The sequence below is a fragment of the Ambystoma mexicanum genome, unplaced genomic scaffold (assembly GCF_040938575.1).
Source record: "Ambystoma mexicanum isolate Mex_15411 unplaced genomic scaffold, UKY_AmexF1_1 Mex_scaf1, whole genome shotgun sequence".
Classification (NCBI taxonomy): domain Eukaryota; kingdom Metazoa; phylum Chordata; class Amphibia; order Caudata; family Ambystomatidae; genus Ambystoma; species Ambystoma mexicanum.
In genome coordinates, this window is record NW_027182324.1 from 4,334,900 (window position 1) to 4,362,596 (window position 27,697).

At 41.0% G+C, this 27,697-nt stretch overlaps 8 non-coding genes across 8 annotated transcripts; all 8 read left to right on the forward strand.

Moving 5' to 3' along the window:
- Positions 1–3,581: 3,581 nt before the first annotated feature.
- On the forward strand, positions 3,582–3,655 carry TRNAT-AGU (transfer RNA threonine (anticodon AGU)). Its single transcript has one exon. It is a non-coding gene; the product is annotated as a tRNA-Thr (tRNA).
- Positions 3,656–6,101: 2,446 nt separating this feature from the next.
- TRNAT-AGU (transfer RNA threonine (anticodon AGU)) lies at positions 6,102–6,175 on the forward strand. The gene has a single exon. It is a non-coding gene; the product is annotated as a tRNA-Thr (tRNA).
- Positions 6,176–8,623: 2,448 nt separating this feature from the next.
- Positions 8,624–8,697, forward strand: TRNAT-AGU (transfer RNA threonine (anticodon AGU)). Its single transcript has one exon. It is a non-coding gene; the product is annotated as a tRNA-Thr (tRNA).
- A 4,125-nt stretch (positions 8,698–12,822) lies between these two features.
- TRNAT-AGU (transfer RNA threonine (anticodon AGU)) lies at positions 12,823–12,896 on the forward strand. The gene has a single exon. It is a non-coding gene; the product is annotated as a tRNA-Thr (tRNA).
- A 3,285-nt stretch (positions 12,897–16,181) lies between these two features.
- TRNAT-AGU (transfer RNA threonine (anticodon AGU)) lies at positions 16,182–16,255 on the forward strand. The gene has a single exon. It is a non-coding gene; the product is annotated as a tRNA-Thr (tRNA).
- A 2,448-nt stretch (positions 16,256–18,703) lies between these two features.
- Positions 18,704–18,777, forward strand: TRNAT-AGU (transfer RNA threonine (anticodon AGU)). The gene has a single exon. It is a non-coding gene; the product is annotated as a tRNA-Thr (tRNA).
- A 3,285-nt stretch (positions 18,778–22,062) lies between these two features.
- On the forward strand, positions 22,063–22,136 carry TRNAT-AGU (transfer RNA threonine (anticodon AGU)). Its single transcript has one exon. It is a non-coding gene; the product is annotated as a tRNA-Thr (tRNA).
- A 2,448-nt stretch (positions 22,137–24,584) lies between these two features.
- TRNAT-AGU (transfer RNA threonine (anticodon AGU)) lies at positions 24,585–24,658 on the forward strand. Its single transcript has one exon. It is a non-coding gene; the product is annotated as a tRNA-Thr (tRNA).
- The last annotated feature ends 3,039 nt before the right edge of the window (positions 24,659–27,697 follow it).

Genomic DNA, 27,697 nt, shown 5'->3' on the forward strand with positions numbered 1-27,697 from the left:
CTCCCCAGTAAAGACGAACATGTGCTCCTCAATGCACACACTGGGCAATGCAGTCCACTCTAAATCGACGATTAATGACATGCTCGTTTTGTGCAATGGAGTTTCAGTCAATTGGAAAACATTTTGAAAATTTATATTGCAACAGAAGCCCAGCCTTAAAAAAGTGGATTTCACTTCTGATTGATTACATGAGGAAGGAAAGGAGACCAGATGCAAAAAAGGGGCTGTGGCTTAGTTGGTTAAAGCGCCTGTCTAGTAAACAGGAGATCCTGAGTTCGAATCTCAGCAGCGCCTGTCTGCTTTTTTTTCGACCAATCTGTCTCCCCAATATTAAAACTTTGTACAAAGATTGCTATTTCATGCTATTTAGAAGCACAGTCAGGCTTGAAATGTTGGCAAAGCATCCAAGAACTCTGGACTCCACTACCTTAGAGTCATATTGCCCAAGGTTGCGATGCCATCAGAAACAGCACATATTAGAATGAGCAATTCATATTTCCTGCTTAATTTTTTGTAAAAGAAGCAAAGGTACGCCTGAACAGGGACTTGAACCCTGGACCCTCAGATTAAAAGTCTGATGCTCTACCGACTGAGCTATCCAGGCACAGGGATCACTGCCCATTTGAAACTTGATTTTCACTCTACAGCACCTCCATACATGGCTACCTCACTGGTCAATAAAGGAAATGAATTACTAGTGCATTACACACATTTTGACACTGGAGACATAACTTTTTTCAGTCATTCCGTATCCAGATATAGAGATTTGCAGCATCTAGGACTTTAATGTTCACCCACTTACGGATTTGAATGTTTTGCCACATTCATGAGTGCAAACTTGCTCCCCAGTAAATACGAACATGTGCTCCTCAATGCACACACTGGGCAATGCAGTCCACTCTAAATCGACGATTAATGACATGCTCGTTTTGTGCAATGGAGTTTCAGTCAATTGGAAAACATTTTGAAAAGTTATATTGCAACAGAAGCCCAGCCTTAAAAAAGTGGATTTCACTTCTAAATGATTACATGAGGAAGGAAAGGAGACCAGATGCAAAAAAGGTGCTGTGGCTTAGTTGGTTAAAGCGCCTGTCTAGTAAACAGGAGATCCTGAGTTAGAATCTCAGCAGCGCCTGTCTGCTTTTTTTCGACCAATCTGTCTCCCCAATATTAAAACTTTGTACAAAGATTGCTATTTCATGCTATTTAGAAGCACAGTCAGGCTTGATATGTTGGCAAAGCATCCAAGAACTCTGGACTCCACTACCTTAGAGTCATATTGCCCAAGGTTGCGATGCCATCAGAAATAGCACATATTAGAATGAGCAATTCATATTTCCTGCTTAATTTTTTGTAAAAGAAGCAAAGGTACGCCTGAACAGGGACTTGAACCCTGGACCCTCAGATTAAAAGTCTGATGCTCTACCGACTGAGCTATCCATGCACATGGATCACTGCCATTTGAAACTTGATTTTCACTCTACAGCACCTCCATACATGGCTACCTCACTGGTCAATAAAGGAAATGAATTACTAGTGCATTACACACATTTTGACACTGGAGACATAACTTTTTTCAGTCATTCCGTATCCAGATATAGAGATTTGCAGCATCTAGGACTTTAATGTTCACCCACTTACGGATTTGAATGTTTTGCCACATTCATGAGTGCAAACTTGCTCCCCAGTAAATACGAACATGTGCTCCTCAATGCACACACTGGGCAATGCAGTCCACTCTAAATCGACGATTAATGACATGCTCGTTTTGTGCAATGGAGTTTCAGTCAATTGGAAAACATTTTGAAAAGTTATATTGCAACAGAAGCCCAGCCTTAAAAAAGTGGATTTCACTTCTAAATGATTACACGAGGAAGGAAAGGAGACCAGATGCAAAAAAGGTGCTGTGGCTTAGTTGGTTAAAGCGCCTGTCTAGTAAACAGGAGATCCTGAGTTAGAATCTCAGCAGCGCCTGTCTGCTTTTTTTCGACCAATCTGTCTCCCCAATATTAAAACTTTGTACAAAGATTGCTATTTCATGCTATTTAGAAGCACAGTCAGGCTTGGATATGTTGGCAAAGCATCCAAGAACTCTGGACTCCACTACCTTAGAGTCATATTGCCCAAGGTTGCGATGCCATCAGAAATAGCACATATTAGAATGAGCAATTCATATTTCCTGCTTAATTTTTTGTAAAAGAAGCAAAGGTACACCTGAACAGGGACTTGAACCCTGGACCCTCAGATTAAAAGTCTGATGCTCTACCGACTGAGCTATCCAGGCACAGGGATCACTGCCCATTTGAAACTTGATTTTCACTCTACAGCACCTCCATACATGGCTACCTCACTGGTCAATAAAGGAAATGAATTACTAGTGCATTACACACATTTTGACACTGGAGACATAACTTTTTTCAGTCATTCCGTATCCAGATATAGAGATTTGCAGCATCTAGGACTTTAATGTTCACCCACTTACGGATTTGAATGTTTTGCCACATTCATGAGTGCAAACTTGCTCCCCAGTAAAGACGAACATGTGCTCCTCAATGCACACACTGGGCAATGCAGTCCACTCTAAATCGACGATTAATGACATGCTCGTTTTGTGCAATGGAGTTTCAGTCAATTGGAAAACATTTTGAAAAGTTATATTGCAACAGAAGCCCAGCCTTAAAAAAGTGGATTTCACTTCTGATTGATTACATGAGGAAGGAAAGGAGACCAGATGCAAAAAAGGGGCTGTGGCTTAGTTGGTTAAAGCGCCTGTCTAGTAAACAGGAGATCCTGAGTTCGAATCTCAGCAGCGCCTGTCTGCTTTTTTTTCGACCAATCTGTCTCCCAATATTAAAACTTTGTACAAAGATTGCTATTTCATGCTATTTAGAAGCACAGTCAGGCTTGAAATGTTGGCAAAGCATCCAAGAACTCTGGACTCCACTACCTTAGAGTCATATTGCCCAAGGTTGCGATGCCATCAGAAACAGCACATATTAGAATGAGCAATTCATATTTCCTGCTTAATTTTTTGTAAAAGAAGCAAAGGTACGCCTGAACAGGGACTTGAACCCTGGACCCTCAGATTAAAAGTCTGATGCTCTACCCACTGAGCTATCCAGGCACAGGGATCACTGCCCATTTGAAACTTGATTTTCACTCTACAGCACCTCCATACATGGCTACCTCACTGGTCAATAAAGGAAATGAATTACTAGTGCATTACACACATTTCGACACTGGAGACATAACTTTTTTCAGTCATTCCGTATCCAGATATAGAGATTTGCAGCATCTAGGACTTTAATGTTCACCCACTTACGGATTTGAATGTTTTGCCACATTCATGAGTGCAAACTTGCTCCCCAGTAAAGACGAACATGTGCTCCTCAATGCACACACTGGGCAATGCAGTCCACTCTAAATCGACGATTAATGACATGCTTGTTTTGTGCAATGGAGTTTCAGTCAATTGGAAAACATTTTGAAAAGTTATATTGCAACAGAAGCCCAGCCTTAAAAAAGTGGATTTCACTTCTAAATGATTACATGAGGAAGGAAAGGAGACCAGATGCAAAAAAGGTGCTGTGGCTTAGTTGGTTAAAGCGCCTGTCTAGTAAACAGGAGATCCTGAGTTCGAATCTCAGCAGCGCCTGTCTGCTTTTTTTCGACCAATCTGTCTCCCCAATATTAAAACTTTGTACAAAGATTGCTATTTCATGCTATTTAGAAGCACAGTCAGGCTTCATATGTTGGCAAAGCATCCAAGAACTCTGGACTCCACTACCTTAGAGTCATATTGCCCAAGGTTGCGATGCCATCAGAAATAGCACATATTAGAATGAGCAATTCATATTTCCTGCTTAATTTTTTGTAAAAGAAGCAAAGGTACGCCTGAACAGGGACTTGAACCCTGGACCCTCAGATTAAAAGTCTGATGCTCTACCGACTGAGCTATCCATGCACATGGACCACTGCCATTTGAAACTTGATTTTCACTCTACAGCACCTCCATACATGGCTACCTAACTGGTCAATAAAGGAAATGAATTACTAGTGCATTACACACATTTTGACACTGGAGACATAACTTTTTTCAGTCATTCCGTATCCAGATATAGAGATTTGCAGCATCTAGGACTTTAATGTTCACCCACTTACGGATTTGAATGTTTTGCCACATTCATGAGTGCAAACTTGCTCCCCAGTAAATACGAACATGCGCTCCTCAATGCACACACTGGGCAATGCAGTCCACTCTAAATCGACGATTAATGACATGCTCGTTTTGTGCAATGGAGTTTCAGTCAATTGGAAAACATTTTGAAAAGTTATATTGCAACAGAAGCCCAGCCTTAAAAAAGTGGATTTCACTTCTAAATGATTACACGAGGAAGGAAAGGAGACCAGATGCAAAAAAGGTGCTGTGGCTTAGTTGGTTAAAGCGCCTGTATAGTAAACAGGAGATCCTGAGTTAGAATCTCAGCAGCGCATGTCTGCTTTTTTTCGACCAATCTGTCTCCCCAATATTAAAACTTTGTACAAAGATTGCTATTTCATGCTATTTAGAAGCACAGTCAGGCTTGATATGTTGGCAAAGCATCCAAGAACTCTGGACTCCACTACCTTAGAGTCATATTGCCCAAGGTTGGGATGCCATCAGAAATAGCACATATTAGAATGAGCAATTCATATTTCCTGCTTAATTTTTTGTAAAAGAAGCAAAGGTACGCCTGAACAGGGACTTGAACCCTGGACCCTCAGATTAAAAGTCTGATGCTCTACCGACTGAGCTATCCAGTCACAGCGATCACTGCCCATTTGAAACTTGATTTTCACTCTACAGCACCTCCATACATGGCTACCTCACTGGTCAATAAAGGAAATGAATTACTAGTGCATTACACACATTTTGACACTGGAGACATAACTTTTTTCAGTCATTCCGTATCCAGATGTAGAGATTTGCAGCATCTAGGACTTTAATGTTCACCCACTTACGGATTTGAATGTTTTGCCACATTCATGAGTGCAAACTTGCTCCCCAGTAAAGACGAACATGTGCTCCTCAATGCACACACTGGGCAATGCAGTCCACTCTAAATCGACGATTAATGACATGCTCGTTTTGTGCAATGGAGTTTCAGTCAATTGGAAAACATTTTGAAAATTTATATTGCAACAGAAGCCCAGCCTTAAAAAAGTGGATTTCACTTCTGATTGATTACATGAGGAAGGAAAGGAGACCAGATGCAAAAAAGGGGCTGTGGCTTAGTTGGTTAAAGCGCCTGTCTAGTAAACAGGAGATCCTGAGTTCGAATCTCAGCAGCGCCTGTCTGCTTTTTTTTCGACCAATCTGTCTCCCCAATATTAAAACTTTGTACAAAGATTGCTATTTCATGCTATTTAGAAGCACAGTCAGGCTTGAAATGTTGGCAAAGCATCCAAGAACTCTGGACTCCACTACCTTAGAGTCATATTGCCCAAGGTTGCGATGCCATCAGAAACAGCACATATTAGAATGAGCAATTCATATTTCCTGCTTAATTTTTTGTAAAAGAAGCAAAGGTACGCCTGAACAGGGACTTGAACCCTGGACCCTCAGATTAAAAGTCTGATGCTCTACCGACTGAGCTATCCAGGCACAGGGATCACTGCCCATTTGAAACTTGATTTTCACTCTACAGCACCTCCATACATGGCTACCTCACTGGTCAATAAAGGAAATGAATTACTAGTGCATTACACACATTTTGACACTGGAGACATAACTTTTTTCAGTCATTCCGTATCCAGATATAGAGATTTGCAGCATCTAGGACTTTAATGTTCACCCACTTACGGATTTGAATGTTTTGCCACATTCATGAGTGCAAACTTGCTCCCCAGTAAAGACGAACATGTGCTCCTCAATGCACACACTGGGCAATGCAGTCCACTCTAAATCGACGATTAATGACATGCTCGTTTTGTGCAATGGAGTTTCAGTCAATTGGAAAACATTTTGAAAAGTTATATTGCAACAGAAGCCCAGCCTTAAAAAAGTGGATTTCACTTCTAAATGATTACATGAGGAAGGAAAGGAGACCAGATGCAAAAAAGGTGCTGTGGCTTAGTTGGTTAAAGCGCCTGTCTAGTAAACAGGAGATCCTGAGTTCGAATCTCAGCAGCGCCTGTCTGCTTTTTTTTCGACCAATCTGTCTCCCCAATATTAAAACTTTGTACAAAGATTGCTATTTCATGCTATTTAGAAGCACAGTCAGGCTTGAAATGTTGGCAAAGCATCCAAGAATTCTGGACTCCACTACCTTAGAGTCATATTGCCCAAGGTTGCGATGCCATCAGAAATAGCACATATTAGAATGAGCAATTCATATTTCCTGCTTAATTTTTTGTAAAAGAAGCAAAGGTACGCCTGAACAGGGACTTGAACCCTGGACCCTCAGATTAAAAGCCTGATGCTCTACCGACTGAGCTATCCATGCACATGGATCACTGCCATTTGAAACTTGATTTTCACTCTACAGCACCTCCATACATGGCTACCTCACTGGTCAATAAAGGAAATGAATTACTAGTGCATTACACACATTTTGACACTGGAGACATAACTTTTTTCAGTCATTCCGTATCCAGATATAGAGATTTGCAGCATCTAGGACTTTAATGTTCACCCACTTACGGATTTGAATGTTTTGCCACATTCATGAGTGCAAACTTGCTCCCCAGTAAATACGAACATGTGCTCCTCAATGCACACACTGGGCAATGCAGTCCACTCTAAATCGACGATTAATGACATGCTCGTTTTGTGCAATGGAGTTTCAGTCAATTGGAAAACATTTTGAAAAGTTATATTGCAACAGAAGCCCAGCCTTAAAAAAGTGGATTTCACTTCTAAATGATTACACGAGGAAGGAAAGGAGACCAGATGCAAAAAAGGTGCTGTGGCTTAGTTGGTTAAAGCGCCTGTCTAGTAAACAGGAGATCCTGAGTTAGAATCTCAGCAGCGCCTGTCTGCTTTTTTTCGACCAATCTGTCTCCCCAATATTAAAACTTTGTACAAAGATTGCTATTTCATGCTATTTAGAAGCACAGTCAGGCTTGGATATGTTGGCAAAGCATCCAAGAACTCTGGACTCCACTACCTTAGAGTCATATTGCCCAAGGTTGCGATGCCATCAGAAATAGCACATATTAGAATGAGCAATTCATATTTCCTGCTTAATTTTTTGTAAAAGAAGCAAAGGTACACCTGAACAGGGACTTGAACCCTGGACCCTCAGATTAAAAGTCTGATGCTCTACCGACTGAGCTATCCAGGCACAGGGATCACTGCCCATTTGAAACTTGATTTTCACTCTACAGCACCTCCATACATGGCTACCTCACTGGTCAATAAAGGAAATGAATTACTAGTGCATTACACACATTTTGACACTGGAGACATAACTTTTTTCAGTCATTCCGTATCCAGATATAGAGATTTGCAGCATCTAGGACTTTAATGTTCACCCACTTACGGATTTGAATGTTTTGCCACATTCATGAGTGCAAACTTGCTCCCCAGTAAAGACGAACATGTGCTCCTCAATGCACACACTGGGCAATGCAGTCCACTCTAAATCGACGATTAATGACATGCTCGTTTTGTGCAATGGAGTTTCAGTCAATTGGAAAACATTTTGAAAAGTTATATTGCAACAGAAGCCCAGCCTTAAAAAAGTGGATTTCACTTCTGATTGATTACATGAGGAAGGAAAGGAGACCAGATGCAAAAAAGGGGCTGTGGCTTAGTTGGTTAAAGCGCCTGTCTAGTAAACAGGAGATCCTGAGTTCGAATCTCAGCAGCGCCTGTCTGCTTTTTTTTCGACCAATCTGTCTCCCCAATATTAAAACTTTGTACAAAGATTGCTATTTCATGCTATTTAGAAGCACAGTCAGGCTTGAAATGTTGGCAAAGCATCCAAGAACTCTGGACTCCACTACCTTAGAGTCATATTGCCCAAGGTTGCGATGCCATCAGAAACAGCACATATTAGAATGAGCAATTCATATTTCCTGCTTAATTTTTTGTAAAAGAAGCAAAGGTACGCCTGAACAGGGACTTGAACCCTGGACCCTCAGATTAAAAGTCTGATGCTCTACCCACTGAGCTATCCAGGCACAGGGATCACTGCCCATTTGAAACTTGATTTTCACTCTACAGCACCTCCATACATGGCTACCTCACTGGTCAATAAAGGAAATGAATTACTAGTGCATTACACACATTTCGACACTGGAGACATAACTTTTTTCAGTCATTCCGTATCCAGATATAGAGATTTGCAGCATCTAGGACTTTAATGTTCACCCACTTACGGATTTGAATGTTTTGCCACATTCATGAGTGCAAACTTGCTCCCCAGTAAAGACGAACATGTGCTCCTCAATGCACACACTGGGCAATGCAGTCCACTCTAAATCGACGATTAATGACATGCTTGTTTTGTGCAATGGAGTTTCAGTCAATTGGAAAACATTTTGAAAAGTTATATTGCAACAGAAGCCCAGCCTTAAAAAAGTGGATTTCACTTCTAAATGATTACATGAGGAAGGAAAGGAGACCAGATGCAAAAAAGGTGCTGTGGCTTAGTTGGTTAAAGCGCCTGTCTAGTAAACAGGAGATCCTGAGTTCGAATCTCAGCAGCGCCTGTCTGCTTTTTTTCGACCAATCTGTCTCCCCAATATTAAAACTTTGTACAAAGATTGCTATTTCATGCTATTTAGAAGCACAGTCAGGCTTCATATGTTGGCAAAGCATCCAAGAACTCTGGACTCCACTACCTTAGAGTCATATTGCCCAAGGTTGCGATGCCATCAGAAATAGCACATATTAGAATGAGCAATTCATATTTCCTGCTTAATTTTTTGTAAAAGAAGCAAAGGTACGCCTGAACAGGGACTTGAACCCTGGACCCTCAGATTAAAAGTCTGATGCTCTACCGACTGAGCTATCCAGGCACATGGATCACTGCCATTTGAAACTTGATTTTCACTCTACAGCACCTCCATACATGGCTACCTCACTGGTCAATAAAGGAAATGAATTACTAGTGCATTACACACATTTTGACACTGGAGACATAACTTTTTTCAGTCATTCCGTATCCAGATATAGAGATTTGCAGCATCTAGGACTTTAATGTTCACCCACTTACGGATTTGAATGTTTTGCCACATTCATGAGTGCAAACTTGCTCCCCAGTAAATACGAACATGTGCTCCTCAATGCACACACTGGGCAATGCAGTCCACTCTAAATCGACGATTAATGACATGCTCGTTTTGTGCAATGGAGTTTCAGTCAATTGGAAAACATTTTGAAAAGTTATATTGCAACAGAAGCCCAGCCTTAAAAAAGTGGATTTCACTTCTAAATGATTACATGAGGAAGGAAAGGAGACCAGATGCAAAAAAGGTGCTGTGGCTTAGTTGGTTAAAGCGCCTGTCTAGTAAACAGGAGATCCTGAGTTAGAATCTCAGCAGCGCCTGTCTGCTTTTTTTCGACCAATCTGTCTCCCCAATATTAAAACTTTGTACAAAGATTGCTATTTCATGCTATTTAGAAGCACAGTCAGGCTTGATATGTTGGCAAAGCATCCAAGAACTCTGGACTCCACTACCTTAGAGTCATATTGCCCAAGGTTGCGATGCCATCAGAAATAGCACATATTAGAATGAGCAATTCATATTTCCTGCTTAATTTTTTGTAAAAGAAGCAAAGGTACGCCTGAACAGGGACTTGAACCCTGGACCCTCAGATTAAAAGTCTGATGCTCTACCGACTGAGCTATCCATGCACATGGACCACTGCCATTTGAAACTTGATTTTCACTCTACAGCACCTCCATACATGGCTACCTCACTGGTCAATAAAGGAAATGAATTACTAGTGCATTACACACATTTTGACACTGGAGACATAACTTTTTTCAGTCATTCCGTATCCAGATATAGAGATTTGCAGCATCTAGGACTTTAATGTTCACCCACTTACGGATTTGAATGTTTTGCCACATTCATGAGTGCAAACTTGCTCCCCAGTAAATACGAACATGTGCTCCTCAATGCACACACTGGGCAATGCAGTCCACTCTAAATCGACGATTAATGACATGCTCGTTTTGTGCAATGGAGTTTCAGTCAATTGGAAAACATTTTGAAAAGTTATATTGCAACAGAAGCCCAGCCTTAAAAAAGTGGATTTCACTTCTAAATGATTACATGAGGAAGGAAAGGAGACCAGATGCAAAAAAGGTGCTGTGGCTTAGTTGGTTAAAGCGCCTGTCTAGTAAACAGGAGATCCTGAGTTAGAATCTCAGCAGCGCCTGTCTGCTTTTTTTCGACCAATCTGTCTCCCCAATATTAAAACTTTGTACAAAGATTGCTATTTCATGCTATTTAGAAGCACAGTCAGGCTTGATATGTTGGCAAAGCATCCAAGAACTCTGGACTCCACTACCTTAGAGTCATATTGCCCAAGGTTGCGATGCCATCAGAAATAGCACATATTAGAATGAGCAATTCATATTTCCTGCTTAATTTTTTGTAAAAGAAGCAAAGGTACGCCTGAACAGGGACTTGAACCCTGGACCCCTCAGATTAAAAGTCTGATGCTCTACCGACTGAGCTATCCATGCACATGGATCACTGCCATTTGAAACTTGATTTTCACTCTACAGCACCTCCATACATGGCTACCTCACTGGTCAATAAAGGAAATGAATTACTAGTGCATTACACACATTTTGACACTGGAGACATAACTTTTTTCAGTCATTCCGTATCCAGATATAGAGATTTGCAGCATCTAGGACTTTAATGTTCACCCACTTACGGATTTGAATGTTTTGCCACATTCATGAGTGCAAACTTGCTCCCCAGTAAATACGAACATGTGCTCCTCAATGCACACACTGGGCAATGCAGTCCACTCTAAATCGACGATTAATGACATGCTCGTTTTGTGCAATGGAGTTTCAGTCAATTGGAAAACATTTTGAAAAGTTATATTGCAACAGAAGCCCAGCCTTAAAAAAGTGGATTTCACTTCTAAATGATTACACGAGGAAGGAAAGGAGACCAGATGCAAAAAAGGTGCTGTGGCTTAGTTGGTTAAAGCGCCTGTCTAGTAAACAGGAGATCCTGAGTTAGAATCTCAGCAGCGCCTGTCTGCTTTTTTTCGACCAATCTGTCTCCCCAATATTAAAACTTTGTACAAAGATTGCTATTTCATGCTATTTAGAAGCACAGTCAGGCTTGGATATGTTGGCAAAGCATCCAAGAACTCTGGACTCCACTACCTTAGAGTCATATTGCCCAAGGTTGCGATGCCATCAGAAATAGCACATATTAGAATGAGCAATTCATATTTCCTGCTTAATTTTTTGTAAAAGAAGCAAAGGTACACCTGAACAGGGACTTGAACCCTGGACCCTCAGATTAAAAGTCTGATGCTCTACCGACTGAGCTATCCAGGCACAGGGATCACTGCCCATTTGAAACTTGATTTTCACTCTACAGCACCTCCATACATGGCTACCTCACTGGTCAATAAAGGAAATGAATTACTAGTGCATTACACACATTTTGACACTGGAGACATAACTTTTTTCAGTCATTCCGTATCCAGATATAGAGATTTGCAGCATCTAGGACTTTAATGTTCACCCACTTACGGATTTGAATGTTTTGCCACATTCATGAGTGCAAACTTGCTCCCCAGTAAAGACGAACATGTGCTCCTCAATGCACACACTGGGCAATGCAGTCCACTCTAAATCGACGATTAATGACATGCTCGTTTTGTGCAATGGAGTTTCAGTCAATTGGAAAACATTTTGAAAAGTTATATTGCAACAGAAGCCCAGCCTTAAAAAAGTGGATTTCACTTCTGATTGATTACATGAGGAAGGAAAGGAGACCAGATGCAAAAAAGGGGCTGTGGCTTAGTTGGTTAAAGCGCCTGTCTAGTAAACAGGAGATCCTGAGTTCGAATCTCAGCAGCGCCTGTCTGCTTTTTTTTCGACCAATCTGTCTCCCAATATTAAAACTTTGTACAAAGATTGCTATTTCATGCTATTTAGAAGCACAGTCAGGCTTGAAATGTTGGCAAAGCATCCAAGAACTCTGGACTCCACTACCTTAGAGTCATATTGCCCAAGGTTGCGATGCCATCAGAAACAGCACATATTAGAATGAGCAATTCATATTTCCTGCTTAATTTTTTGTAAAAGAAGCAAAGGTACGCCTGAACAGGGACTTGAACCCTGGACCCTCAGATTAAAAGTCTGATGCTCTACCCACTGAGCTATCCAGGCACAGGGATCACTGCCCATTTGAAACTTGATTTTCACTCTACAGCACCTCCATACATGGCTACCTCACTGGTCAATAAAGGAAATGAATTACTAGTGCATTACACACATTTCGACACTGGAGACATAACTTTTTTCAGTCATTCCGTATCCAGATATAGAGATTTGCAGCATCTAGGACTTTAATGTTCACCCACTTACGGATTTGAATGTTTTGCCACATTCATGAGTGCAAACTTGCTCCCCAGTAAAGACGAACATGTGCTCCTCAATGCACACACTGGGCAATGCAGTCCACTCTAAATCGACGATTAATGACATGCTTGTTTTGTGCAATGGAGTTTCAGTCAATTGGAAAACATTTTGAAAAGTTATATTGCAACAGAAGCCCAGCCTTAAAAAAGTGGATTTCACTTCTAAATGATTACATGAGGAAGGAAAGGAGACCAGATGCAAAAAAGGTGCTGTGGCTTAGTTGGTTAAAGCGCCTGTCTAGTAAACAGGAGATCCTGAGTTCGAATCTCAGCAGCGCCTGTCTGCTTTTTTTCGACCAATCTGTCTCCCCAATATTAAAACTTTGTACAAAGATTGCTATTTCATGCTATTTAGAAGCACAGTCAGGCTTCATATGTTGGCAAAGCATCCAAGAACTCTGGACTCCACTACCTTAGAGTCATATTGCCCAAGGTTGCGATGCCATCAGAAATAGCACATATTAGAATGAGCAATTCATATTTCCTGCTTAATTTTTTGTAAAAGAAGCAAAGGTACGCCTGAACAGGGACTTGAACCCTGGACCCTCAGATTAAAAGTCTGATGCTCTACCGACTGAGCTATCCAGGCACATGGATCACTGCCATTTGAAACTTGATTTTCACTCTACAGCACCTCCATACATGGCTACCTCACTGGTCAATAAAGGAAATGAATTACTAGTGCATTACACACATTTTGACACTGGAGACATAACTTTTTTCAGTCATTCCGTATCCAGATATAGAGATTTGCAGCATCTAGGACTTTAATGTTCACCCACTTACGGATTTGAATGTTTTGCCACATTCATGAGTGCAAACTTGCTCCCCAGTAAATACGAACATGTGCTCCTCAATGCACACACTGGGCAATGCAGTCCACTCTAAATCGACGATTAATGACATGCTCGTTTTGTGCAATGGAGTTTCAGTCAATTGGAAAACATTTTGAAAAGTTATATTGCAACAGAAGCCCAGCCTTAAAAAAGTGGATTTCACTTCTAAATGATTACATGAGGAAGGAAAGGAGACCAGATGCAAAAAAGGTGCTGTGGCTTAGTTGGTTAAAGCGCCTGTCTAGTAAACAGGAGATCCTGAGTTAGAATCTCAGCAGCGCCTGTCTGCTTTTTTTCGACCAATCTGTCTCCCCAATATTAAAACTTTGTACAAAGATTGCTATTTCATGCTATTTAGAAGCACAGTCAGGCTTGATATGTTGGCAAAGCATCCAAGAACTCTGGACTCCACTACCTTAGAGTCATATTGCCCAAGGTTGCGATGCCATCAGAAATAGCACATATTAGAATGAGCAATTCATATTTCCTGCTTAATTTTTTGTAAAAGAAGCAAAGGTACGCCTGAACAGGGACTTGAACCCTGGACCCTCAGATTAAAAGTCTGATGCTCTACCGACTGAGCTATCCATGCACATGGACCACTGCCATTTGAAACTTGATTTTCACTCTACAGCACCTCCATACATGGCTACCTCACTGGTCAATAAAGGAAATGAATTACTAGTGCATTACACACATTTTGACACTGGAGACATAACTTTTTTCAGTCATTCCGTATCCAGATATAGAGATTTGCAGCATCTAGGACTTTAATGTTCACCCACTTACGGATTTGAATGTTTTGCCACATTCATGAGTGCAAACTTGCTCCCCAGTAAATACGAACATGCGCTCCTCAATGCACACACTGGGCAATGCAGTCCACTCTAAATCGACGATTAATGACATGCTCGTTTTGTGCAATGGAGTTTCAGTCAATTGGAAAACATTTTGAAAAGTTATATTGCAACAGAAGCCCAGCCTTAAAAAAGTGGATTTCACTTCTAAATGATTACACGAGGAAGGAAAGGAGACCAGATGCAAAAAAGGTGCTGTGGCTTAGTTGGTTAAAGCGCCTGTATAGTAAACAGGAGATCCTGAGTTAGAATCTCAGCAGCGCATGTCTGCTTTTTTTCGACCAATCTGTCTCCCCAATATTAAAACTTTGTACAAAGATTGCTATTTCATGCTATTTAGAAGCACAGTCAGGCTTGATATGTTGGCAAAGCATCCAAGAACTCTGGACTCCACTACCTTAGAGTCATATTGCCCAAGGTTGGGATGCCATCAGAAATAGCACATATTAGAATGAGCAATTCATATTTCCTGCTTAATTTTTTGTAAAAGAAGCAAAGGTACGCCTGAACAGGGACTTGAACCCTGGACCCTCAGATTAAAAGTCTGATGCTCTACCGACTGAGCTATCCAGTCACAGCGATCACTGCCCATTTGAAACTTGATTTTCACTCTACAGCACCTCCATACATGGCTACCTCACTGGTCAATAAAGGAAATGAATTACTAGTGCATTACACACATTTTGACACTGGAGACATAACTTTTTTCAGTCATTCCGTATCCAGATGTAGAGATTTGCAGCATCTAGGACTTTAATGTTCACCCACTTACGGATTTGAATGTTTTGCCACATTCATGAGTGCAAACTTGCTCCCCAGTAAAGACGAACATGTGCTCCTCAATGCACACACTGGGCAATGCAGTCCACTCTAAATCGACGATTAATGACATGCTCGTTTTGTGCAATGGAGTTTCAGTCAATTGGAAAACATTTTGAAAATTTATATTGCAACAGAAGCCCAGCCTTAAAAAAGTGGATTTCACTTCTGATTGATTACATGAGGAAGGAAAGGAGACCAGATGCAAAAAAGGGGCTGTGGCTTAGTTGGTTAAAGCGCCTGTCTAGTAAACAGGAGATCCTGAGTTCGAATCTCAGCAGCGCCTGTCTGCTTTTTTTTCGACCAATCTGTCTCCCCAATATTAAAACTTTGTACAAAGATTGCTATTTCATGCTATTTAGAAGCACAGTCAGGCTTGAAATGTTGGCAAAGCATCCAAGAACTCTGGACTCCACTACCTTAGAGTCATATTGCCCAAGGTTGCGATGCCATCAGAAACAGCACATATTAGAATGAGCAATTCATATTTCCTGCTTAATTTTTTGTAAAAGAAGCAAAGGTACGCCTGAACAGGGACTTGAACCCTGGACCCTCAGATTAAAAGTCTGATGCTCTACCGACTGAGCTATCCAGGCACAGGGATCACTGCCCATTTGAAACTTGATTTTCACTCTACAGCACCTCCATACATGGCTACCTCACTGGTCAATAAAGGAAATGAATTACTAGTGCATTACACACATTTTGACACTGGAGACATAACTTTTTTCAGTCATTCCGTATCCAGATATAGAGATTTGCAGCATCTAGGACTTTAATGTTCACCCACTTACGGATTTGAATGTTTTGCCACATTCATGAGTGCAAACTTGCTCCCCAGTAAAGACGAACATGTGCTCCTCAATGCACACACTGGGCAATGCAGTCCACTCTAAATCGACGATTAATGACATGCTCGTTTTGTGCAATGGAGTTTCAGTCAATTGGAAAACATTTTGAAAAGTTATATTGCAACAGAAGCCCAGCCTTAAAAAAGTGGATTTCACTTCTAAATGATTACATGAGGAAGGAAAGGAGACCAGATGCAAAAAAGGTGCTGTGGCTTAGTTGGTTAAAGCGCCTGTCTAGTAAACAGGAGATCCTGAGTTCGAATCTCAGCAGCGCCTGTCTGCTTTTTTTTCGACCAATCTGTCTCCCCAATATTAAAACTTTGTACAAAGATTGCTATTTCATGCTATTTAGAAGCACAGTCAGGCTTGAAATGTTGGCAAAGCATCCAAGAATTCTGGACTCCACTACCTTAGAGTCATATTGCCCAAGGTTGCGATGCCATCAGAAATAGCACATATTAGAATGAGCAATTCATATTTCCTGCTTAATTTTTTGTAAAAGAAGCAAAGGTACGCCTGAACAGGGACTTGAACCCTGGACCCTCAGATTAAAAGCCTGATGCTCTACCGACTGAGCTATCCATGCACATGGATCACTGCCATTTGAAACTTGATTTTCACTCTACAGCACCTCCATACATGGCTACCTCACTGGTCAATAAAGGAAATGAATTACTAGTGCATTACACACATTTTGACACTGGAGACATAACTTTTTTCAGTCATTCCGTATCCAGATATAGAGATTTGCAGCATCTAGGACTTTAATGTTCACCCACTTACGGATTTGAATGTTTTGCCACATTCATGAGTGCAAACTTGCTCCCCAGTAAATACGAACATGTGCTCCTCAATGCACACACTGGGCAATGCAGTCCACTCTAAATCGACGATTAATGACATGCTCGTTTTGTGCAATGGAGTTTCAGTCAATTGGAAAACATTTTGAAAAGTTATATTGCAACAGAAGCCCAGCCTTAAAAAAGTGGATTTCACTTCTAAATGATTACACGAGGAAGGAAAGGAGACCAGATGCAAAAAAGGTGCTGTGGCTTAGTTGGTTAAAGCGCCTGTCTAGTAAACAGGAGATCCTGAGTTAGAATCTCAGCAGCGCCTGTCTGCTTTTTTTCGACCAATCTGTCTCCCCAATATTAAAACTTTGTACAAAGATTGCTATTTCATGCTATTTAGAAGCACAGTCAGGCTTGGATATGTTGGCAAAGCATCCAAGAACTCTGGACTCCACTACCTTAGAGTCATATTGCCCAAGGTTGCGATGCCATCAGAAATAGCACATATTAGAATGAGCAATTCATATTTCCTGCTTAATTTTTTGTAAAAGAAGCAAAGGTACACCTGAACAGGGACTTGAACCCTGGACCCTCAGATTAAAAGTCTGATGCTCTACCGACTGAGCTATCCAGGCACAGGGATCACTGCCCATTTGAAACTTGATTTTCACTCTACAGCACCTCCATACATGGCTACCTCACTGGTCAATAAAGGAAATGAATTACTAGTGCATTACACACATTTTGACACTGGAGACATAACTTTTTTCAGTCATTCCGTATCCAGATATAGAGATTTGCAGCATCTAGGACTTTAATGTTCACCCACTTACGGATTTGAATGTTTTGCCACATTCATGAGTGCAAACTTGCTCCCCAGTAAAGACGAACATGTGCTCCTCAATGCACACACTGGGCAATGCAGTCCACTCTAAATCGACGATTAATGACATGCTCGTTTTGTGCAATGGAGTTTCAGTCAATTGGAAAACATTTTGAAAAGTTATATTGCAACAGAAGCCCAGCCTTAAAAAAGTGGATTTCACTTCTGATTGATTACATGAGGAAGGAAAGGAGACCAGATGCAAAAAAGGGGCTGTGGCTTAGTTGGTTAAAGCGCCTGTCTAGTAAACAGGAGATCCTGAGTTCGAATCTCAGCAGCGCCTGTCTGCTTTTTTTTCGACCAATCTGTCTCCCCAATATTAAAACTTTGTACAAAGATTGCTATTTCATGCTATTTAGAAGCACAGTCAGGCTTGAAATGTTGGCAAAGCATCCAAGAACTCTGGACTCCACTACCTTAGAGTCATATTGCCCAAGGTTGCGATGCCATCAGAAACAGCACATATTAGAATGAGCAATTCATATTTCCTGCTTAATTTTTTGTAAAAGAAGCAAAGGTACGCCTGAACAGGGACTTGAACCCTGGACCCTCAGATTAAAAGTCTGATGCTCTACCCACTGAGCTATCCAGGCACAGGGATCACTGCCCATTTGAAACTTGATTTTCACTCTACAGCACCTCCATACATGGCTACCTCACTGGTCAATAAAGGAAATGAATTACTAGTGCATTACACACATTTCGACACTGGAGACATAACTTTTTTCAGTCATTCCGTATCCAGATATAGAGATTTGCAGCATCTAGGACTTTAATGTTCACCCACTTACGGATTTGAATGTTTTGCCACATTCATGAGTGCAAACTTGCTCCCCAGTAAAGACGAACATGTGCTCCTCAATGCACACACTGGGCAATGCAGTCCACTCTAAATCGACGATTAATGACATGCTTGTTTTGTGCAATGGAGTTTCAGTCAATTGGAAAACATTTTGAAAAGTTATATTGCAACAGAAGCCCAGCCTTAAAAAAGTGGATTTCACTTCTAAATGATTACATGAGGAAGGAAAGGAGACCAGATGCAAAAAAGGTGCTGTGGCTTAGTTGGTTAAAGCGCCTGTCTAGTAAACAGGAGATCCTGAGTTCGAATCTCAGCAGCGCCTGTCTGCTTTTTTTCGACCAATCTGTCTCCCCAATATTAAAACTTTGTACAAAGATTGCTATTTCATGCTATTTAGAAGCACAGTCAGGCTTCATATGTTGGCAAAGCATCCAAGAACTCTGGACTCCACTACCTTAGAGTCATATTGCCCAAGGTTGCGATGCCATCAGAAATAGCACATATTAGAATGAGCAATTCATATTTCCTGCTTAATTTTTTGTAAAAGAAGCAAAGGTACGCCTGAACAGGGACTTGAACCCTGGACCCTCAGATTAAAAGTCTGATGCTCTACCGACTGAGCTATCCAGGCACATGGATCACTGCCATTTGAAACTTGATTTTCACTCTACAGCACCTCCATACATGGCTACCTCACTGGTCAATAAAGGAAATGAATTACTAGTGCATTACACACATTTTGACACTGGAGACATAACTTTTTTCAGTCATTCCGTATCCAGATATAGAGATTTGCAGCATCTAGGACTTTAATGTTCACCCACTTACGGATTTGAATGTTTTGCCACATTCATGAGTGCAAACTTGCTCCCCAGTAAATACGAACATGTGCTCCTCAATGCACACACTGGGCAATGCAGTCCACTCTAAATCGACGATTAATGACATGCTCGTTTTGTGCAATGGAGTTTCAGTCAATTGGAAAACATTTTGAAAAGTTATATTGCAACAGAAGCCCAGCCTTAAAAAAGTGGATTTCACTTCTAAATGATTACATGAGGAAGGAAAGGAGACCAGATGCAAAAAAGGTGCTGTGGCTTAGTTGGTTAAAGCGCCTGTCTAGTAAACAGGAGATCCTGAGTTAGAATCTCAGCAGCGCCTGTCTGCTTTTTTTCGACCAATCTGTCTCCCCAATATTAAAACTTTGTACAAAGATTGCTATTTCATGCTATTTAGAAGCACAGTCAGGCTTGATATGTTGGCAAAGCATCCAAGAACTCTGGACTCCACTACCTTAGAGTCATATTGCCCAAGGTTGCGATGCCATCAGAAATAGCACATATTAGAATGAGCAATTCATATTTCCTGCTTAATTTTTTGTAAAAGAAGCAAAGGTACGCCTGAACAGGGACTTGAACCCTGGACCCTCAGATTAAAAGTCTGATGCTCTACCGACTGAGCTATCCATGCACATGGACCACTGCCATTTGAAACTTGATTTTCACTCTACAGCACCTCCATACATGGCTACCTCACTGGTCAATAAAGGAAATGAATTACTAGTGCATTACACACATTTTGACACTGGAGACATAACTTTTTTCAGTCATTCCGTATCCAGATATAGAGATTTGCAGCATCTAGGACTTTAATGTTCACCCACTTACGGATTTGAATGTTTTGCCACATTCATGAGTGCAAACTTGCTCCCCAGTAAATACGAACATGCGCTCCTCAATGCACACACTGGGCAATGCAGTCCACTCTAAATCGACGATTAATGACATGCTCGTTTTGTGCAATGGAGTTTCAGTCAATTGGAAAACATTTTGAAAAGTTATATTGCAACAGAAGCCCAGCCTTAAAAAAGTGGATTTCACTTCTAAATGATTACACGAGGAAGGAAAGGAGACCAGATGCAAAAAAGGTGCTGTGGCTTAGTTGGTTAAAGCGCCTGTATAGTAAACAGGAGATCCTGAGTTAGAATCTCAGCAGCGCATGTCTGCTTTTTTTCGACCAATCTGTCTCCCCAATATTAAAACTTTGTACAAAGATTGCTATTTCATGCTATTTAGAAGCACAGTCAGGCTTGATATGTTGGCAAAGCATCCAAGAACTCTGGACTCCACTACCTTAGAGTCATATTGCCCAAGGTTGCGATGCCATCAGAAATAGCACATATTAGAATGAGCAATTCATATTTCCTGCTTAATTTTTTGTAAAAGAAGCAAAGGTACGCCTGAACAGGGACTTGAACCCTGGACCCTCAGATTAAAAGTCTGATGCTCTACCGACTGAGCTATCCAGTCACAGGGATCTCTGCCCATTTGAAACTTGATTTTCACTCTACAGCACCTCCATACATGGCTACCTCACTGGTCAATAAAGGAAATGAATTACTAGTGCATTACACACATTTTGACACTGGAGACATAACTTTTTTCAGTCATTCCGTATCCAGATATAGAGATTTGCAGCATCTAGGACTTTAATGTTCACCCACTTACGGATTTGAATGTTTTGCCACATTCATGAGTGCAAACTTGCTCCCCAGTAAAGACGAACATGTGCTCCTCAATGCACACACTGGGCAATGCAGTCCACTCTAAATCGACGATTAATGACATGCTCGTTTTGTGCAATGGAGTTTCAGTCAATTGGAAAACATTTTGAAAATTTATATTGCAACAGAAGCCCAGCCTTAAAAAAGTGGATTTCACTTCTGATTGATTACATGAGGAAGGAAAGGAGACCAGATGCAAAAAAGGGGCTGTGGCTTAGTTGGTTAAAGCGCCTGTCTAGTAAACAGGAGATCCTGAGTTCGAATCTCAGCAGCGCCTGTCTGCTTTTTTTTCGACCAATCTGTCTCCCCAATATTAAAACTTTGTACAAAGATTGCTATTTCATGCTATTTAGAAGCACAGTCAGGCTTGAAATGTTGGCAAAGCATCCAAGAACTCTGGACTCCACTACCTTAGAGTCATATTGCCCAAGGTTGCGATGCCATCAGAAACAGCACATATTAGAATGAGCAATTCATATTTCCTGCTTAATTTTTTGTAAAAGAAGCAAAGGTACGCCTGAACAGGGACTTGAACCCTGGACCCTCAGATTAAAAGTCTGATGCTCTACCGACTGAGCTATCCAGGCACAGGGATCACTGCCCATTTGAAAATTGATTTTCACTCTACAGCACCTCCATACATGGCTACCTCACTGGTCAATAAAGGAAATGAATTACTAGTGCATTACACACATTTTGACACTGGAGACATAACTTTTTTCAGTCATTCCGTATCCAGATATAGAGATTTGCAGCATCTAGGACTTTAATGTTCACCCACTTACGGATTTGAATGTTTTGCCACATTCATGAGTGCAAACTTGCTCCCCAGTAAAGACGAACATGTGCTCCTCAATGCACACACTGGGCAATGCAGTCCACTCTAAATCGACGATTAATGACATGCTCGTTTTGTGCAATGGAGTTTCAGTCAATTGGAAAACATTTTGAAAAGTTATATTGCAACAGAAGCCCAGCCTTAAAAAAGTGGATTTCACTTCTAAATGATTACATGAGGAAGGAAAGGAGACCAGATGCAAAAAAGGTGCTGTGGCTTAGTTGGTTAAAGCGCCTGTCTAGTAAACAGGAGATCCTGAGTTCGAATCTCAGCAGCGCCTGTCTGCTTTTTTTTCGACCAATCTGTCTCCCCAATATTAAAACTTTGTACAAAGATTGCTATTTCATGCTATTTAGAAGCACAGTCAGGCTTGAAATGTTGGCAAAGCATCCAAGAATTCTGGACTCCACTACCTTAGAGTCATATTGCCCAAGGTTGCGATGCCATCAGAAATAGCACATATTAGAATGAGCAATTCATATTTCCTGCTTAATTTTTTGTAAAAGAAGCAAAGGTACGCCTGAACAGGGACTTGAACCCTGGACCCTCAGATTAAAAGCCTGATGCTCTACCGACTGAGCTATCCATGCACATGGATCACTGCCATTTGAAACTTGATTTTCACTCTACAGCACCTCCATACATGGCTACCTCACTGGTCAATAAAGGAAATGAATTACTAGTGCATTACACACATTTTGACACTGGAGACATAACTTTTTTCAGTCATTCCGTATCCAGATATAGAGATTTGCAGCATCTAGGACTTTAATGTTCACCCACTTACGGATTTGAATGTTTTGCCACATTCATGAGTGCAAACTTGCTCCCCAGTAAATACGAACATGTGCTCCTCAATGCACACACTGGGCAATGCAGTCCACTCTAAATCGACGATTAATGACATGCTCGTTTTGTGCAATGGAGTTTCAGTCAATTGGAAAACATTTTGAAAAGTTATATTGCAACAGAAGCCCAGCCTTAAAAAAGTGGATTTCACTTCTAAATGATTACACGAGGAAGGAAAGGAGACCAGATGCAAAAAAGGTGCTGTGGCTTAGTTGGTTAAAGCGCCTGTCTAGTAAACAGGAGATCCTGAGTTAGAATCTCAGCAGCGCCTGTCTGCTTTTTTTCGACCAATCTGTCTCCCCAATATTAAAACTTTGTACAAAGATTGCTATTTCATGCTATTTAGAAGCACAGTCAGGCTTGGATATGTTGGCAAAGCATCCAAGAACTCTGGACTCCACTACCTTAGAGTCATATTGCCCAAGGTTGCGATGCCATCAGAAATAGCACATATTAGAATGAGCAATTCATATTTCCTGCTTAATTTTTTGTAAAAGAAGCAAAGGTACACCTGAACAGGGACTTGAACCCTGGACCCTCAGATTAAAAGTCTGATGCTCTACCGACTGAGCTATCCAGGCACAGGGATCACTGCCCATTTGAAACTTGATTTTCACTCTACAGCACCTCCATACATGGCTACCTCACTGGTCAATAAAGGAAATGAATTACTAGTGCATTACACACATTTTGACACTGGAGACATAACTTTTTTCAGTCATTCCGTATCCAGATATAGAGATTTGCAGCATCTAGGACTTTAATGTTCACCCACTTACGGATTTGAATGTTTTGCCACATTCATGAGTGCAAACTTGCTCCCCAGTAAAGACGAACATGTGCTCCTCAATGCACACACTGGGCAATGCAGTCCACTCTAAATCGACGATTAATGACATGCTCGTTTTGTGCAATGGAGTTTCAGTCAATTGGAAAACATTTTGAAAAGTTATATTGCAACAGAAGCCCAGCCTTAAAAAAGTGGATTTCACTTCTGATTGATTACATGAGGAAGGAAAGGAGACCAGATGCAAAAAAGGGGCTGTGGCTTAGTTGGTTAAAGCGCCTGTCTAGTAAACAGGAGATCCTGAGTTCGAATCTCAGCAGCGCCTGTCTGCTTTTTTTTCGACCAATCTGTCTCCCCAATATTAAAACTTTGTACAAAGATTGCTATTTCATGCTATTTAGAAGCACAGTCAGGCTTGAAATGTTGGCAAAGCATCCAAGAACTCTGGACTCCACTACCTTAGAGTCATATTGCCCAAGGTTGCGATGCCATCAGAAACAGCACATATTAGAATGAGCAATTCATATTTCCTGCTTAATTTTTTGTAAAAGAAGCAAAGGTACGCCTGAACAGGGACTTGAACCCTGGACCCTCAGATTAAAAGTCTGATGCTCTACCCACTGAGCTATCCAGGCACAGGGATCACTGCCCATTTGAAACTTGATTTTCACTCTACAGCACCTCCATACATGGCTACCTCACTGGTCAATAAAGGAAATGAATTACTAGTGCATTACACACATTTCGACACTGGAGACATAACTTTTTTCAGTCATTCCGTATCCAGATATAGAGATTTGCAGCATCTAGGACTTTAATGTTCACCCACTTACGGATTTGAATGTTTTGCCACATTCATGAGTGCAAACTTGCTCCCCAGTAAAGACGAACATGTGCTCCTCAATGCACACACTGGGCAATGCAGTCCACTCTAAATCGACGATTAATGACATGCTTGTTTTGTGCAATGGAGTTTCAGTCAATTGGAAAACATTTTGAAAAGTTATATTGCAACAGAAGCCCAGCCTTAAAAAAGTGGATTTCACTTCTAAATGATTACATGAGGAAGGAAAGGAGACCAGATGCAAAAAAGGTGCTGTGGCTTAGTTGGTTAAAGCGCCTGTCTAGTAAACAGGAGATCCTGAGTTCGAATCTCAGCAGCGCCTGTCTGCTTTTTTTCGACCAATCTGTCTCCCCAATATTAAAACTTTGTACAAAGATTGCTATTTCATGCTATTTAGAAGCACAGTCAGGCTTCATATGTTGGCAAAGCATCCAAGAACTCTGGACTCCACTACCTTAGAGTCATATTGCCCAAGGTTGCGATGCCATCAGAAATAGCACATATTAGAATGAGCAATTCATATTTCCTGCTTAATTTTTTGTAAAAGAAGCAAAGGTACGCCTGAACAGGGACTTGAACCCTGGACCCTCAGATTAAAAGTCTGATGCTCTACCGACTGAGCTATCCAGGCACATGGATCACTGCCATTTGAAACTTGATTTTCACTCTACAGCACCTCCATACATGGCTACCTCACTGGTCAATAAAGGAAATGAATTACTAGTGCATTACACACATTTTGACACTGGAGACATAACTTTTTTCAGTCATTCCGTATCCAGATATAGAGATTTGCAGCATCTAGGACTTTAATGTTCACCCACTTACGGATTTGAATGTTTTGCCACATTCATGAGTGCAAACTTGCTCCCCAGTAAATACGAACATGTGCTCCTCAATGCACACACTGGGCAATGCAGTCCACTCTAAATCGACGATTAATGACATGCTCGTTTTGTGCAATGGAGTTTCAGTCAATTGGAAAACATTTTGAAAAGTTATATTGCAACAGAAGCCCAGCCTTAAAAAAGTGGATTTCACTTCTAAATGATTACATGAGGAAGGAAAGGAGACCAGATGCAAAAAAGGTGCTGTGGCTTAGTTGGTTAAAGCGCCTGTCTAGTAAACAGGAGATCCTGAGTTAGAATCTCAGCAGCGCCTGTCTGCTTTTTTTCGACCAATCTGTCTCCCCAATATTAAAACTTTGTACAAAGATTGCTATTTCATGCTATTTAGAAGCACAGTCAGGCTTGATATGTTGGCAAAGCATCCAAGAACTCTGGACTCCACTACCTTAGAGTCATATTGCCCAAGGTTGCGATGCCATCAGAAATAGCACATATTAGAATGAGCAATTCATATTTCCTGCTTAATTTTTTGTAAAAGAAGCAAAGGTACGCCTGAACAGGGACTTGAACCCTGGACCCTCAGATTAAAAGTCTGATGCTCTACCGACTGAGCTATCCATGCACATGGACCACTGCCATTTGAAACTTGATTTTCACTCTACAGCACCTCCATACATGGCTACCTCACTGGTCAATAAAGGAAATGAATTACTAGTGCATTACACACATTTTGACACTGGAGACATAACTTTTTTCAGTCATTCCGTATCCAGATATAGAGATTTGCAGCATCTAGGACTTTAATGTTCACCCACTTACGGATTTGAATGTTTTGCCACATTCATGAGTGCAAACTTGCTCCCCAGTAAATACGAACATGCGCTCCTCAATGCACACACTGGGCAATGCAGTCCACTCTAAATCGACGATTAATGACATGCTCGTTTTGTGCAATGGAGTTTCAGTCAATTGGAAAACATTTTGAAAAGTTATATTGCAACAGAAGCCCAGCCTTAAAAAAGTGGATTTCACTTCTAAATGATTACACGAGGAAGGAAAGGAGACCAGATGCAAAAAAGGTGCTGTGGCTTAGTTGGTTAAAGCGCCTGTATAGTAAACAGGAGATCCTGAGTTAGAATCTCAGCAGCGCATGTCTGCTTTTTTTCGACCAATCTGTCTCCCCAATATTAAAACTTTGTACAAAGATTGCTATTTCATGCTATTTAGAAGCACAGTCAGGCTTGATATGTTGGCAAAGCATCCAAGAACTCTGGACTCCACTACCTTAGAGTCATATTGCCCAAGGTTGCGATGCCATCAGAAATAGCACATATTAGAATGAGCAATTCATATTTCCTGCTTAATTTTTTGTAAAAGAAGCAAAGGTACGCCTGAACAGGGACTTGAACCCTGGACCCTCAGATTAAAAGTCTGATGCTCTACCGACTGAGCTATCCAGTCACAGGGATCTCTGCCCATTTGAAACTTGATTTTCACTCTACAGCACCTCCATACATGGCTACCTCACTGGTCAATAAAGGAAATGAATTACTAGTGCATTACACACATTTTGACACTGGAGACATAACTTTTTTCAGTCATTCCGTATCCAGATATAGAGATTTGCAGCATCTAGGACTTTAATGTTCACCCACTTACGGATTTGAATGTTTTGCCACATTCATGAGTGCAAACTTGCTCCCCAGTAAATACGAACATGTGCTCCTCAATGCACACACTGGGCAATGCAGTCCACTCTAAATCGACGATTAATGACATGCTCGTTTTGTGCAATGGAGTTTCAGTCAATTGGAAAACATTTTGAAAAGTTATATTGCAACAGAAGCCCAGCCTTAAAAAAGTGGATTTCACTTCTAAATGATTACACGAGGAAGGAAAGGAGACCAGATGCAAAAAAGGTGCTGTGGCTTAGTTGGTTAAAGCGCCTGTCTAGTAAACAGGAGATCCTGAGTTAGAATCTCAGCAGCGCCTGTCTGCTTTTTTTCGACCAATCTGTCTCCCCAATATTAAAACTTTGTACAAAGATTGCTATTTCATGCTATTTAGAAGCACAGTCAGGCTTGGATATGTTGGCAAAGCATCCAAGAACTCTGGACTCCACTACCTTAGAGTCATATTGCCCAAGGTTGCGATGCCATCAGAAATAGCACATATTAGAATGAGCAATTCATATTTCCTGCTTAATTTTTTGTAAAAGAAGCAAAGGTACGCCTGAACAGGGACTTGAACCCTGGACCCTCAGATTAAAAGTCTGATGCTCTACCGACTGAGCTATCCAGGCACATGGATCACTGCCATTTGAAACTTGATTTTCACTCTACAGCACCTCCATACATGGCTACCTCACTGGTCAATAAAGGAAATGAATTACTAGTGCATTACACACATTTTGACACTGGAGACATAACTTTTTTCAGTCATTCCGTATCCAGATATAGAGATTTGCAGCATCTAGGACTTTAATGTTCACCCACTTACGGATTTGAATGTTT